This window comes from Giraffa tippelskirchi, chromosome 11 (assembly GCF_054371585.1).
Source record: "Giraffa tippelskirchi isolate mGirTip1 chromosome 11, T2T-mGirTip1v1.2.pri, whole genome shotgun sequence".
NCBI classification, from domain to species: domain Eukaryota; kingdom Metazoa; phylum Chordata; class Mammalia; order Artiodactyla; family Giraffidae; genus Giraffa; species Giraffa tippelskirchi.
Window position 1 is genome coordinate 99,954,654 of NC_137285.1, and position 10,008 is coordinate 99,964,661.

Consider the following 10,008-nt stretch of genomic DNA (forward strand, 5'->3'; position numbering starts at 1 on the left):
TGTCTCTGTGTGTCTCTGTGCATTTGTGTCCATGCATGCATGGATGCAGACTGGGGGAGTAAAAGCTAACCATCTTTTGTTGTATGACTTGTTATTTTGAGAGCCATACAGTCTTTCCCAACCCCAAATAAATGAAGCTGTCATATTGTTTCCAGGAATTTTTAATTACTTTGTTTTTATGTTTAACTTTAATCCATTTAAAATTTTAGTATAGTATATGTATGAAGTTCTGATTCAACTTTTTTTTCCCTAGAGTTTCACCAGCACTATTACAAATGCCTTTACTTAAATATTTTTTCAGAATTAAAAATATGATCAAGAAAACATTGTTTTTCAGGTTTGAAGAAAAATTCAAGTATGGTTTGACTGTGATCCTGTGAAACCTGTAAACTAGTATAGGAAGAACTTGCCTTATGTTGTCTGAATGTAAAATAATTTGTTCCTAGAGTATAAGCACATCAAGTCTCAGATTTAAGGTCCTCTAGTATATATTTTAAGAAGGTGAGTGGGCCTTCCCCCAAATTTGATAATTTGCTGGTTTGAAATTAAAAGTTATAATTCCATTCATAAGGAAAAATTCCACTGAATTTTTATTGTGATAAAATATATTTAACATAAAATTTGGCATTTTATATGCAGTTCAGTGGCATTTAGTACATTCATGGTATTGTACAACCAATCACCCTATGCATTTCCAAAACTTTCTCATCACTCAAAATAAACTCTACCCAATAATCAATAATAGCATCTCATTTTGGTCCTCCCCCCCCCCACCCTAATAACATCTCATTTTGCTCCTCCCTCCCCCTCCACCCCGGTAACTTCTAATCAACTCTTCTGTCTCTATGAATTTGCCTGTTCTAGATATTTCAGGGCTTCCCAGGTGGCGCTAGTGGTAAAGAACTGCTAGTGGTAAAGAACTCCTGCCAATGCAGGAGACACAAGTTTGATCCCTGGATCAGGAGGGGCCCCTGGAGGAGGGCATGGCAACTCCAGTATTCTTGCCTGGAGAATCCTATGGACAGAGGAACCTGGCAAGCTAAAGCCCATAGGGTCACAAAAAGTAGGGCATGACTGAAGTGACTTGGCACAGATATTTCATATATGTGAAATCCGTGCAGTATTCATCCTTTTATGTCTGGTTTATTTCACTTAGCATAATATTTTCAAGGGTCATTCATATCGTAATATGTATCAGAGATTTGCTACTTTTTTGTCTGAATAATAGTCCCTTGTGTGTGTGTGTGTGTGTGTGTGTATGTGCATAAGACCACATTTTATTTATCCATTCATCTTGTTTATGGACACTTAGATTGTTTCCAGTGCTATTGTGCATAGAAATAATTCCATTTTAATCATATTTAATCTGTTTGTTTACATATATGTACATTTAATCTATATTTAATCTATTTGTCCCCAAAGCTCCCACATTTTTTTTTCTAAAGGAAGAAATAGATTATTACTTTTCGAGCAGCTCTTAAAACCAAGTAACCTGAAAAACAGAATCAACTTAAACAGGTTAATTCAAGAAGCCCAGTGCCAAGAAGAAGTCCTTTGAATAATGTATAGTTCTGTTTCTAGTCTCACTGAACTGAGACTTTTCTGGAAACCATACAAAAGTGAATGGGGAAGATGGTAGTTTTTGAATTCAAAGAAGTCCTGTGCTCTGTTTGCTATGTTCTTAGGGAATCTTAAGAAAAGTCCAAGAAGAAGAAAAAAATAGTTTCTATTAAGCAAAAATTCTCAAATATCTGCCAAAATATCTTTTCTTAGGTTAAAGCAAATATTAACAAATATTTATAATTAATATCATAGTTGCTAATGATAGTCATTTATCAAGGGTTTGTGATGTGGACACATGAGCTAATTTAATCTTTACAGCAATTCTAAAAAGTAGGGCATAGTTGTTACTTTTATGAGTGAAGAAAATGTGATTCAGACAAATTTCGTTGCTAGCTCAAGATCACACAAGGTAGTGATTGGTACAGTCAGAATTTGAATTCAGGGCTTTCCTACCCATAGTTTTAAAAACTGTGGTACCACATGTGGACAAAGTATATTGCTGGCCCTATCAGTAAACAAAGGATGTCAGAGCATCAAGCCATCAGCTACTGCACAAGCTCCAATTTCCTCCACCCCACCCCTAATTGAGCACCCTGAGGGGATTCAGGATGGAAAAAACAAGATAATGGTCCTAGATTGTAATGGAGCATATCAAAGGAATGGTTTCAAAGAGCCCAGACTCTTGCATCTTCCCATACACAGTAAAGTGCTAAATTCATTAACTTGAGATACCTGGTTTTTAACAGTAATTTTTCAATGTTCTGACTACTGGTTTTTGTTACAAAAACTTCCATGTATACTGGCTCCTCCCCTGTCTCTCTGGAACAGTTCTCAGAGCGATCTGAGAGCTGTCTTCCAGACTTAAGTCTTAGTAGGCCAAATAAAACATAATTCTCTACTTTTAAGTTGTGCTTTTTTTGTTTTCTTTTTTTCAGTTGACACATGTATTCTTTTTATCCCCCCCAAGATGAAGTGTTTTACTTTGGAAACAACTGCTTAGATGGGGCCAAAACACGTGAAAATAATTATTTTAGTCCTTTCTTTTCCCTTTAGAATGGAATCCAAAGACAACTTTAAGATCAGTGCAAAATTAGATGCCAGAAAATGAAAGATGAAAGATGTGTTTCTGTTTAGAATATTTGGAATTAGTAATCAAAGTGTTCTCTGATGTGAAGTACATACCTACAGTACTTATTTCTTATGGTTCTTACAGGAAGCAAAATAGGTACAATAAATTCCAAGAACAAGATAGTACTGAGGAATTTATAGAGTTTACAGTTAATGAGTGTTGCAAGAAGGGAGACTCCTTCCAGGGCCTGAGAGTGGGCTTTTGTCTAACACTAGGAAATGAATTGTCTGAAGAGACACATGTGCTGATAAAGCAAGAGACTTTTTTGGAAAACGGTGCTTGAACTGAGAGCAGCAGGGAAAGGGAATCCAGGAGAACCACTCTGCCTGTGGCTTGCAGTCTTGGATTTTATGTTGATGGGGTTAGTTTCTGGGTTGTCTCTGGCCAATCATTCTGGCTCAGAGTCCTTCCTTGCCCATGCATTGTTCAACCAAGATGGATTCCATCATGAAGGATTCTGGGAGGTTGGTGGACATAGGGACTGGCATCTCCTCTCTCCCTTTGACCTTTCCTGAATTATTCCAGTTGATAGTAGCTAGTTAGTTCCTCACTCCTTACTGGGACCTCTTGTAATTAAGATAAGTCAGGCAAGTGGTTACTATGGTACGTGGCCAGAACAGGTAGTTTTGGTCAGTGGTTCCCCTTAAATTTAGCAGTATCACTTTGATAACTTTTGTAAAATAAAATCAAATGTGTGCAATTAGATGAAACAGAAATTGATCATTAAAATGTTTAGTTGTGGCATAAGATGACTAAAATTCAAAGGTAAATGATAAGCTCTGAAGAGGGTCTGATTTTATAGACACTCTTCTGATTTATTAGTTTACTTTTAGTTTATTTGTCGTTACTGATAATTTTAAAAAATGGAAGGACCATTTGATTTAAGATAATGATGCAATTTTCCCAACAATTATGTTTCCACATGAAGTTTTGTTGTTGCAAGATTTCTCCCCTTTCAAAATTAAATGCTGTGTTGTTATATGTGTTTAAAATTTAATGCTAAGTGTTTGGAGATGGTAATTAATTTATCATGTGGAAATAAAATTGTTGTCAGCGCTTAGGTTTGAAAAATTTTGTCAGGACAATTGAATTATTTTAACCAAACAGTATTCATTCAAATGAGAGGATTTTATTTGTTAAAATGATAATTCTAAGCCTGGTCTCAACGGCTGTATTTTATCCTTTGCCTGTATCCTTTTCTTAGCTTCATGCCTTTCTTCACCTCTTTCCCTTTAACTTCTTGAGTTTTTTCCTATCAAATACAATATAATTTTTACTCTAAACAAATCTCTTTTCTCTATTCCATTCTCTACAAGATATCAAGAAAGGGCCTTTATTACCTACTTTCTCAACTTGCAGATTGTCTTATTTGTTTCTAAGTTGCAGAAGAATTTTGTTCTCTAATGACCAAATACAGTGACATCTTTCAGGCTTCATCCAGAGATTGTTACCAATGACTTCACACCTTTGTTCAAACTTTTTCTTCCTTTATTTTCTGTCTCGATAGAAAAAAAGAAAAAAAAATAGTCAATAATCAACCTAAGAAAGAAAGAAAGAATTTTATTTGAGCCAACCTGAGGATTATAACCATGGAGACAGTCTGAGGACTGTTCCATCTATTAGAGGTCAATGCACAGTCATATAAGTTTTTGAGACAAAGGGATATGCATAAAGGGCTATATGTGAAAGTAATATATTGACAGTTTACATAGTCCAGCAAGGTGAGTAGTGGTCATTGTGATCCCTTATAGGATCAAGGAAGGAATGTTATTTCCTAAGGAGTAACCTTGCTGGCACTAGAAGAAAATTGCTTTTTTTTTTTTGATAAGTAGGCATTCCTGTGTCTCCTAAGGAGATCTGGTTAACATATAATACAGATGCATAATGCACGCTGAAGGGGAGAGGGTAATGGATGGCTCAAATGGCAGAGAAAATTTTATGTTAATTTTTTTTATTCTGCCTTAAAATAATTTTATTTCATTATCCATAATGCTGCACTTTCTTGAACTTCTTCCTATCACTTTGACCAACAGTTATTTGTCTTTCTGAATTCCTTTCTTCACCCACCAATTAAATATAGGAAGTTTCCAAAGTGAGTTCTGTAAGAGTTCGGGATTGCATTCAGTTATTAAAAAACAAACAACAAAAGCACATAAAACAGAACAGAGACTCAAAAATAATGGTGTAACAGAGTAGGAATTTTTCTTTTCACCTAACCAAGTTTCTAGTTAGTATGGAAGTTCCCTTAAGTCACCATGCATGGAGAGACCAAGGTTGTTCCCATCTTTCTACTTCACCACCCTTACTAATAGTTCCAGGCTGCAGATCACATCACATTCCAATACAGACACTGGGGCTTCACCACCACACCAAAATTCTAGATAGCAGGAAGGGTAAAATAACACCTCCCAGCTATATCAATTTCTTTAAGAAATTTTTTGGAAATTTCATAATGTCATTGGCCAGAACTTAGTCACATGTCCACATCCAGCCACAAGAATGGCAAAGTGTCCTGTTAAAACTCAAAAGTTTGTTATTAGTGATGATGCTTCTAAAGATAGACACATATTTGCTAGATAATGATCAGTTTCTGCCACAATCTGCTTTCATGATCAGAAATGATCAGTGTTTATAAACAGTGAGTGCAGAGGGCTTATTAAGAATAAAATGATTTATTTATACTATTTATTAAGCACCTACCATGGGTGCTACTCAGTGATCAATGCAAAGAAATCGAGGAAAACAATAGAATGGGAAAGACTAGAGATCTCTTCAAGAAAATTAGAGATACCAAGGGTACACTTCATGCAAAGATGGGCACAATAAAGGACAGGAACTCTATGGGTCTAACAGAAGCAGAAGATATTAAGAAGAGGTGGCAAGAATACACAGAAGAACTATACAAAAAAGAACTTCATGACCCAGATAAGCACAATGGCGTGATCACCCACCTAGAGCCAGACATCCTGGAATGCAAAGTTAAGTGGGCCTTAGGAAGCATCACTATGAACAAAGCTAGTAGAGGTGATGGAATTCCAGTTGAGCTATTTCAAATCCTCAGAGATGATGCTGTGAAAGTGCTGCACTTAATATGCCAGCAAATCTGGAAAACTCAGCAGTGGCTAGTGGACTGGAAAAGGTCAGTTTTCATTCCAGTCCCAAAGAAAGGCAATGCCAAAAAATGTTCAAATTACCCCACAATTGTACTCATCTCACATGCCAGCAAAGTATTGCTCAAAATTCTCCAAGCCAGGCTTCAATAGTACATGAACTGCAAACTTCCAGATGTTCAAGTTGGGTTTAGAAAAGGCAGAGGAACCAGAGATCAAATTGCCAACATCTGTTGGATCATTGAAAAGGCAAGAGAGTTCCAGAAAAACATCCGCTTCTGCTTTATTGACTACACCAAAGCCTTTGACTGCGTGGATCACGGCAAACTGTGGAAAATTCTTCTAGAGATGGGAATACTAGACCACCTGACCTGCCTCGTGAGAAATTTGTATGCAGGTCAAGAAGCAACAGTTAGAACTGGACATGGAACAACAGACTGGTTCCAAATCAGGAAAGGAGTGCATCAAGGCTGTATATTGTCACCCTGCTTATTTAACTTATATGCAGAGTACATCATGCGAAATGCCAGGCTGGATGAAGCACAAGCTGGAATCAAGGTTGCTGGAAGAAATATCAATATCCTCAGACATGCAGATGACACCACCCTTATTTCAGAAAGGGAAAAGACTAAAGAGCCTCTTGATGAAAGCGAAAAAGGAGAGTGAAAAAGTTGGTGTAAAACTTAGAATTCAGACAACTAAGATCATGGCATCTGGTCCCAACATTTCATAGCAAATAGATGGGGAAACAATGGTAACAGTGACAGACTTTATTTTGGGGAGCTCCAAAAATCACTACAGATGGTGATTGCTAAATCACTTCAGTCGTGTCCGACTCTGTGTGACCCCATAGACGACAGCCCCTCAGGCTCCCCCGTCCCTGGGATTCTCCAGGCAAGAACACTGGAGTGGGTTGCCATTTCCTTCTCCAATGCATGAAAGTGAAAAGTGAAATTGAAGTCGCTCAGTCATGTCTGACTCTTCGCGACCCTATGGACTGCAGCCTACCAGGCCCCTCCATCCATGGGATTTTCCAGGCAAGAGTACTGGAGTGGGTTGCCATTGCCTTCTCCGCAGACGGTGATTATGGCCATGAAATTAAAAGACACTTGCTCCTTGGAAGAAAAGCTATGACCAACCTAGACAACATATTAAAAAGCAGAGACATTACTTTGCTGATAAAGGTCTGTCTAGTCAAAGCTATGGTTTTTCCAGTAGTTACGTATGGATGTGAGAGACGGACTATACAGAAAGCTAAGTGCTAAAGAATTGATGCTTTTGAATTGTGGTGTTGGAGAAGACTCTTGAGAGTCCCTTGGACTGCAAGGAGATCCAACCAGTCCACCCTAAAGGAGATCAGTCCTGGGTGTTCATTGGAAGGAGTGATGCTGAAGCTGAAACTCCAATACTTTGGCCCCTGATGCGAAGAACTGATTCATTGACTTTGATGCTGAGAAAGATTGAAGGCAGGAGGAGAGGAGGATGACAGAGGATGAGATGGTTGGATGGCATCATCAACTTGATGGACATGAATTTGAGCAAGGTCCAGGAGTTGGTGATGGACAGGGAAGCCTGGCGTGCTGCAGTCCATGGGGTTGCAAAGAGTCGGACATGACTGAGCAACTGAACTGAACTGCCATGGATCGGAAATCATGCTGCTTTTATGTATATTACCTCAAACTTGTAATAATTCTTCAAATGAAGAAATGTTATGACTATATTAAGGAGGAAAATGAATTTTAAAGATATTAAAGTCAACTTGTTTAATGACTTACTAATAGAAATGAACTGAGGTTGGGTTTGAATTCAGCTAGAATGGTTCCAAAGCCCATTTTCTTTTTCATTGTCATGGCCCACAGTGAATATTCATTTGTGTGCTTAGTTGCTCAGCTGTGTTCGACTCTTTGTGACCCCATGGACTGTAGCTTGCCAGGCTCCTCTGTTCATGGAATTCTCCAGGCAGGAATACTGGAATGGGTAGCCATTCCCTTCTTCAGGGGATTTTCCTGACCCAGGGATTGAACCTGAGTCTCCTGTATTGCAGGCAGGTTGTTTACTGTGTGAGCCACCATTATACATGGCCCACACTGAATATTTATACCCATAGTCTTTTGTCCAATAATGTGGCATTGACTTTGAACTATTCAACATTAAAGAATTGTTGAAGTTTGGCTGCCATGGCAATTACTACTTGATTTAAGCTTTTTACCAAGACAGAGATTACCCAGTAAACTGGGAGCATAGTGAAGTGAGTGAAAGTCACTCAGTCGTGTCCAACTCTTTGTGACCCCATGGACTATATAGTCCATGGAGTTCTCCAGGCCAGAATATTGGAATGGGTAGCCTTTCCCTTCTCCAGGGGATCTTCCCAACCCAGGGACTGAAACCAGGTCTTCCGCATTGCAGGCAGATTCTTAACCAGCTAAACCACCAGGGAAACTGAGAGTATAGGAGATGGTTAAATCTTAACAGTGTACGGGTGCAAAGGAGATCACAGTGACAAAAACTTAACTTTCTGCTGCCCTCTGCCTGAATAACACAGGACCTCAGCTCTCTGCAAAGCCTCCTACCTGGTTATTTCTGGGCTTCCTAAACAGATTCACCTACTCCTAAAATACTGCCTTTATGCTGGGTTCTCCACGTCCATCTAATATCTGTCCTAAATCTTGAAAGTTTACTCTATCTTCTTTATTCCTTTTTAAAAAGATTTATTTATTTTTGGCTGTGCCTGGTCTTCGTTGCTGCAAGCTGGCTTTCTCTAGTTGCAGAGAGAAGGGGCTACTCTCTAGTTGAGGTGCACAGGCTTCTCACTGCAGTGGCCTCTCGTTGCAGAGCATGGGCTCTAGGGCTCTCTGGCTCAGTAGTTGCAGTGCCTGGGCTCTAGAGCATGGACTCAGTAATTGTGACTCATGGTAATTGCTCTGAGGCCTGTGGGATCTTCCCAGAGCAGGGATCAAATCCGTGTCCCCTGCATTAGCAGGCAAATTCTCAACCCCTGGTCCAGCAGGGAAGCCCTTACCCCACCTTTCTATGGAGAAGTAAGAGAGGCCTAATACAAGAGGCCAGGACTGATTTGCCAGTGACACTTCCTCCATACGAAAGGAAATATCAAGAGTGAGAAGAAATTTTTCTCTCTGTTCCTCATCTCTGTTACTGTCTTGCTTTAGGTTTGTCTTCTTGTGTGTCTGTGGGCTAGCAGAGAACTCAAGTAGGGTTGTGTGATACCATTATTAAACGTGCTTTTTATTAAAAAAATCTATTTAGAATACCTCGCTGTTCTTTAGACATGACTCCAGTAGGGACTAAACCAGGAAACACATCTGCTACTGACTGTTGCTATTCTGTCAGAATCCTTCTTTTTCTCCCTCTGACTTTGTCAGCTTTTGTGCTGCCCTGTGCTATTTGCTTTGGACTGCTTCTTCCTTCAGCTGATTTCTCCCCCAGGATATTCCTTACCAGTCTCAGAAACAGACTTCCAGTAGGTTTGCTTCACCAGTTCATTTAGTATGTGCCAACGTGTACAAACCAAGCTGAGGAACCTTTTTATATGCTAATTAGATTTTTGAATTTGCACAAACTCGAGATTCTCAAGGTTGGCCTGGGCCTATGGTTGTATTTTGTAGACAACTTGCAATCCCTCTCCTCTAGCTTCAGCTATGCTCTCTATGTACATGACCTCCAAGTTCACGTCTCTATCCCTGCCCTTGTTCAAGTTCCATTTTGAAAAGGAACTCACCAATTCTTACTTTTTCTTTCTGTGATTGGTACTTTCCTATTGGTTTCTCTCCCTTCTAGATATCTCTCTCTCCTTGCTAGATATCTCCATTTAGTTGTTCCCTTTGAAGTGCAACTTATCCTGTCCACAGTAGGGACATTGAAACTTCAACCATTCCAAAATGGAACTCGCCAGTTCTTACTTTTTCTCTCTGTGATTTGTACTTTCCTATTAGTTTCTCTCTCGCTTTATTATTCTGTTTTTGGCTGCTCTGAATCTTTGTTGCACTGTGTGGCTACCGCAGACTCTAGAGCCCGCAGGCTCAGTAGTCGTGGTGCCTGTGTTTAGTTGCTCCAAGGAATGCGGGATCTTCACCAACCAGGGATCAAACCCACATCTGTCCCTTGCACTGGAAGGTGGACTTTAAACCACTGAGAAGTCCCTCTCTCTCATTTTAAAGGATAATCATTCTAGCTGCTTAGATCCAAGAT